Genomic DNA, 5,914 nt, shown 5'->3' on the forward strand with positions numbered 1-5,914 from the left:
ATTTTTGGTGATGAATGATGAGCAACAAAGGAACATGCATGCCAGATGGCACTTAAATAAGCTGTACACAGTGATAGAAAAGTAAAAAAAAAAAAAATCACAACAATGTTATAATAAATGTCATTTTTTAGCTTATGTGGTCATTTTTTTGCAATCTATACACTACAAGACTGTTGAACAGTTGAATCAAGGATAAAATATCAACTCTAGTGATGACACAGTTGCTTTAATGACTTCCACCCCAGATGGGACTTGAACCCACAATCTCTGGCTTAGGAGGCCAGTGCCTTATCCATTAGGCCACTGGGTATTATTGATGTTCTCATTCAATACTGATAGGTTTTTAATAGTCAATTATGTATTTTTGAGAAAAAGTTAAGCTGTTTACTGTGTTCTTTGCATTACCAAGTCCAGCAAGAAATGTGCTGGTACTATCCAGAGCTGTCAGTATGGATTATCATGCTATATTGCAAAAAATCTATTTGATGCCACTGCTTTACCAACAGTGTGTTAATCTTTTCGATTCCTGTATTGTTTGCTGACTGAAGGAAGATATGCAGTGCATTTGAACCAAAGCAGATGTGTGCTGACAACTTAAATTCACAATCATGTTTGTGTTTTTTCTTTCTTTCTTTCTTTCTTTCTTTCTTTCTTTCTTTCTTTCTTTCTTTCTTTCTTTCTTTCTTTTTTTCTTTCTTCCTTTGTAATATCATATTAAATATTAAGGTAGAAGATTATAATCAATCACTAATGACATAAGAAAAAGGGAAAAAAACGGTAAACAAAGCTGCTCCAGGTGAGGCTTGAATTTACAACCTCAACATTGCTCAACAGATACTGTCTTATAAGTACGATGCGCTGACCAATTGCACCACTGGAGCACTTAGCAGCATAAAACGGTTATGCTAGATGTGGATTTTATTCAATACAATCAGTACAGTCATAAGAATTTAAAAAGAAAATCATTTTTGGTGATGAATGATGAGCAACAAAGGAACATGCATGCCAGATGGCACTTGAATAAGCTGTCCACAGTGATAGAAAAGTAAAAAAAAAATCACAACAATGTTATTATAAATGTCATTTTTTAGCTTATGTGGTCATTTTTTTGCAATCTAAACACTACAAGACTGTTGTACAGTTGAATCAAGGATAAAATATCAACTCTAGTGATGACACAGCTGCTTTAATGACTTCCACCCCAGATGGGACCTGAACCCACAATCCCTGGCTTAGGAGGCCAGTGCCTTATCCATTAGGCCACTGGGTCTTATTGATGTTCTCGTTCAAGACTGATAGGTTTTTAATAGTCAATTATGTATTTTTGAGAAAAAGTTAAGCTGTTTACTGTGTTCTTTGCATTACCAAGTCCAGCAAGAAATGTGCTGGTACTATCCAGAGCTGTCAGTATGGATTATCATGCTATATTGCAAAAAATCTATTTGATGCCACTGCTTTACCAACAGTGTGTTAATCTTTTCGATTCCTGTTATGTTTGCTGACTGAAGGAAGATATGCAGTGCATTTGAACCAAAGCAGATGTGTGCTGACAACTTAAATTCACAATCATGTTTGTGTTTTTTCTTTCTTTCTTTCTTTCTTTCTTTCTTTCTTTCTTTCTTTCTTTCTTTCTTTCTTTCTTTCTTTCTTTCTTTCTTTCTTTCTTTCTTTCTTTCATCCTTTGTAATATCATATTAAATATTAAGGTAGAAGATTATAATCAATGACTAATGTCATAAAAAAAGGAAAAAAACTGTAAACAAAGCTGCTCCAGGTGAGGCTTGAATTCACAACCTCAACATTGCTCAACAGATACTGTCTTATAAGTACCACGCGCTGACCAATTGCACCACTGGAGCACTTAGCAGCATAAAACGGTTATGCTAGATGTTGATTTTATTCAATACAATCAGTACAGTCATAAGAATTTAAAAAGAAAATAATTTTTGGTGATGAATGATGAGCAACAAAGGATCATGCATGCCAGATGGCACTTGAATAAGCTGTCCACAGTGATAGAAAAGTAAAAAAAAAATCACAACAATGTTATAATAAATGTCATTTTTTAGCTTATGTGGTAATTTTTTTGCAATCTAAACACTACAAGACTGTTGTACAGTTGAATCAAGGATAAAACATCCACTCTAGTGATGACACATCTGCTTTAATGACTTCCACCCCCAGATGGGACTTGAACCCACTATCCCGAGTTTAGGAGGCCAGTGCCTAATCCATTAGGCCACTGGGGCTTATTGTTGTTCTCATTCAAGACTGATAGGTTTTTAATAGTCAATTATGTAGTTTTGAGAAAAAGTTAAGCTGTTTACTGTGTTCTTTGCATTACCAAGTCCAGCAAGAAATGTGCTGGTACTATCCAGAGCTGTCAGTATGGATTATCATGCTAAATTGCAAAAAATCTATTTGATGCAACTGCTTTACCACCAGTGTGTTAATATTTCTAATTGCTGTTTTGTTGGCTGACTGAAGGAAGATATGCAGTGCATTTGAACCAAAGCAGATGTGTGCTGACAACTTAAATTCACAATCATGTTTGTGTTTTTTCTTTCTTTCTTTCTTTCTTTCTTTCTTTCTTATTTTCTTTCTTTCATCCTTTGTAATATCATATTAAATATTAAGGTAGAAGATTATAATCAATGACTAATGACATAAGAAAAAGGAAAAAAAACGGTAAACAAAGCTGCTCCAGGTGAGGCTTGAATTTACAACCTCAACATTGCTCAACAGATACTGTCTTATAAGTACGATGCGCTGACCAATTGCACCACTGGAGCACTTAGCAGCATAAAACGGTTATGCTAGATGTGGATTTTATTCAATACAATCAGTACAGTCATAAGAATTTAAAAAGAAAATCATTTTTGGTGATGAATGATGAGCAACAAAGGAACATGCATGCCAGATGGCACTTGAATAAGCTGTCCACAGTGATAGAAAAGTAAAAAAAAAATCACAACAATGTTATAATAAATGTCATTTTTTAGCTTATGTGGTCATTTTTTTGCAATCTAAATACTACAAGACTGTTGTACAGTTGAATCAAGGATAAAATTTCAACTCTAGTGATAACACAGCTGCTTTAATGACTTCCACCCCAGATGGGACCTGAACCCACAATCCCTGGCTTAGGAGGCCAGGGACTTATCCATTAGGCCACTGGTTCTTATTGATGTTCTCATTCAAGACTGATAGGTTTTTAATAGTCAATTATGTATTTTTGAGAAAAAGTTAAGCTGTTTACTGTGTTCTTTGCATTACCAAGTCCAGCAAGAAATGTGCTGGTACTATCCAGAGCTGTCAGTATGGATTATCATGCTATATTGCAAAAAATCTATTTGATGCCACTGCTTTACCAACAGTGTGTTAATCTTTTCGATTCCTGTTTTGTTTGCTGACTGAAGGAAGATATGCAGTGCATTTGAACCAAAGCAGATGTGTGCTGACAACTTAAATTCACAATCATGTTTGTGTTTTTTCTTTCTTTCTTTCTTTCTTTCTTTCTTTCTTTCTTTCTTTCTTTCTTTCTTTCTTTCATCCTTTGTAATATCATATTAAATATTAAGGTAGAAGATTATAATCAATGACTAATGACATAAGAAAAAGGAAAAAAATGGTAAACAAAGCTGCTCCAGGTGAGGCTTGAATTTACAACCTCAACATTGCTCAACAGATACTGTCTTATAAGTACGATGCGCTGACCAATTGCACCACTGGAGCACTTAGCAGCATAAAACGGTTATGCTAGATGTGGATTTTATTCAATACAATCAGTACAGTCATAAGAATTTAAAAAGAAAATCATTTTTGGTGATGAATGATGAGCAACAAAGGATCATGCATGCCAGATGGCACTTGAATAAGCTGTCCACAGTGATAGAAAAGTAAAAAAAAAAATCACAACAATGTTATAATAAATGTCATTTTTTAGCTTATGTGGTCATTTTTTTGCAATCTAAACACTACAAGACTGTTCTACAGTTGAATCAAGGATAAAACATCCACTCTAGTGATAACACAGCTGCTTTAATGACTTCCACCCAAGATGGGACTTGAACCCACTATCCCGGGCTTAGGAGGCCAGTGCCAAATCCATTAGGCCACTGGGAATTATTGATGTTCTCATTCAAGACTGATAGGTTTTTAATAGTCAATTATGTATTTTTTAGAAAAAGTTAAGCTGTTTGCTGTGTTCTTTGCATTACCAAGTCCAGCAAGAAATGTGCTGGTACTATCCAGAGCTGTCAGTATGGATTATCATGCTATATTGCAAAAAATCTATTTGATGCCACTGCTTTACCACCAGTGTGTTAATATTTTTGATTCATGTTTTGTTTGCTGACTGAAGGAAGATATGCAGTGCATTTGAACCAAAGCAGATGTGTGCTGACAACTTAAATTCACAATCATGTTTGTGTTTTTTCTTTCTTTCTTTCTTTCTTTCTTTCTTTCTTTCTTTCTTTCTTTCTTTCTTTCTTTCTTTCTTTCTTTCTTTCTTTCTTTCTTTCTTTCTTTCTTTCTTTCTTCCTTTCTTTCTTTCTTTCTTTCTTTCTTTCTTTCATCCTTTGTAATATCATATTAAATATTAAGGTAGAAGATTATAATCAATGACTAATGTCATAAAAAAAGGAAAAAAACTGTAAACAAAGCTGCTCCAGGTGAGGCTTGAATTCACAACCTCAACATTGCTCAACAGATACTGTCTTATAAGTACCACGCGCTGACCAATTGCACCACTGGAGCACTTAGCAGCATAAAACGGTTATGCTAGATGTGGATTTTATTCAATACAATCAGTACAGTCATAAGAATTTAAAAAGAAAATAATTGTTGGTGATGAATGATGAGCAACAAAGGATCATGCATGCCAGATGGCACTTGAATAAGCTGTCCACAGTGATAGAAAAGTAAAAAAAAAATCACAACAAAGTTATAATAAATGTCATTTTTTAGCTTATGTGGTCATTTTTTTGCAATCTAAACACTACAAGACTGTTGTACAGTTGAATCAAGGATAAAACATCCACTCTAGTGATGACACAGCTGCTTTAATGACTTCAACCCCAGATGGGACTTGAACCCACTATCCCGAGTTTAGGAGGCCAGTGCCTAATCCATTAGGCCACTGGGGCTTATTGATGTTCTCATACAAGACTGATAGGTTTTTAATAGTCAATTATGTATTTTTGAGAAAAAGTTAAGCTGTTTACTGTGTTCTTTGCATTACCAAGTCCAGCAAGAAATGTGCTGGTACTATCCAGAGCTGTCAGTATGGATTATCATGCTAAAATGCAAAAAATCTATTTGATGCAACTGCTTTACCACCAGTGTGTTAATATTTCTGATTGCTGTTTTGTTGGCTGACTGAAGGAAGATATGCAGTGCATTTGAACCAAAGTAGATGTGTGCTGACAACTTAAATTCACAATTATGTTTGTGTTTTTTCTTTCTTTCTTTCTTTCTTTCTTTCTTTCTTTCTTTCTTTCTTTCTTTCTTTCTTTCTTTCTTTCTTTCTTTCTTTCTTTCTTCCTTTGTAATATCATATTAAATATTAAGGTAGAAGATTATAATCAAAGACTAATGACATAAGAAAAAGGAAAAAAAACGGTAAACAAAGCTGCTCCAGGTGAGGCTTGAATTTACAACCTCAACATTGCTCAAAAGATACTGTCTTATAAGTACGATGCGCTGACCAATTGCACCACTGGAGCACTTAGCAGCATAAAACGGTTATGCTAGATGTGGATTTTATTCAATACAATCAGTACAGTCATAAGAATTTAAAAAGAAAATCATTTTTGGTGATGAATGATGAGCAACAAAGGAACATGCATGCCAGATGGCACTTGAATAAGCTGTCCACAGTGATAGAAAAGTAAAAAAAAAAAAATCACAACAA

The 5,914-nt window shown here is 34.4% G+C and overlaps 1 non-coding gene across 1 annotated transcript; it reads right to left on the minus strand.

Annotated features, from left to right (window-relative positions):
• Window positions 1-234: 234 nt before the first annotated feature.
• TRNAR-CCU (transfer RNA arginine (anticodon CCU)) lies at window positions 235-310 on the minus strand. The gene has a single exon. It is a non-coding gene; the product is annotated as a tRNA-Arg (tRNA).
• Window positions 311-5,914: the final 5,604 nt, after the last annotated feature.

This window comes from Pseudophryne corroboree, unplaced genomic scaffold (assembly GCF_028390025.1).
Source record: "Pseudophryne corroboree isolate aPseCor3 unplaced genomic scaffold, aPseCor3.hap2 scaffold_129, whole genome shotgun sequence".
Classification (NCBI taxonomy): Eukaryota; Metazoa; Chordata; class Amphibia; order Anura; family Myobatrachidae; genus Pseudophryne; species Pseudophryne corroboree.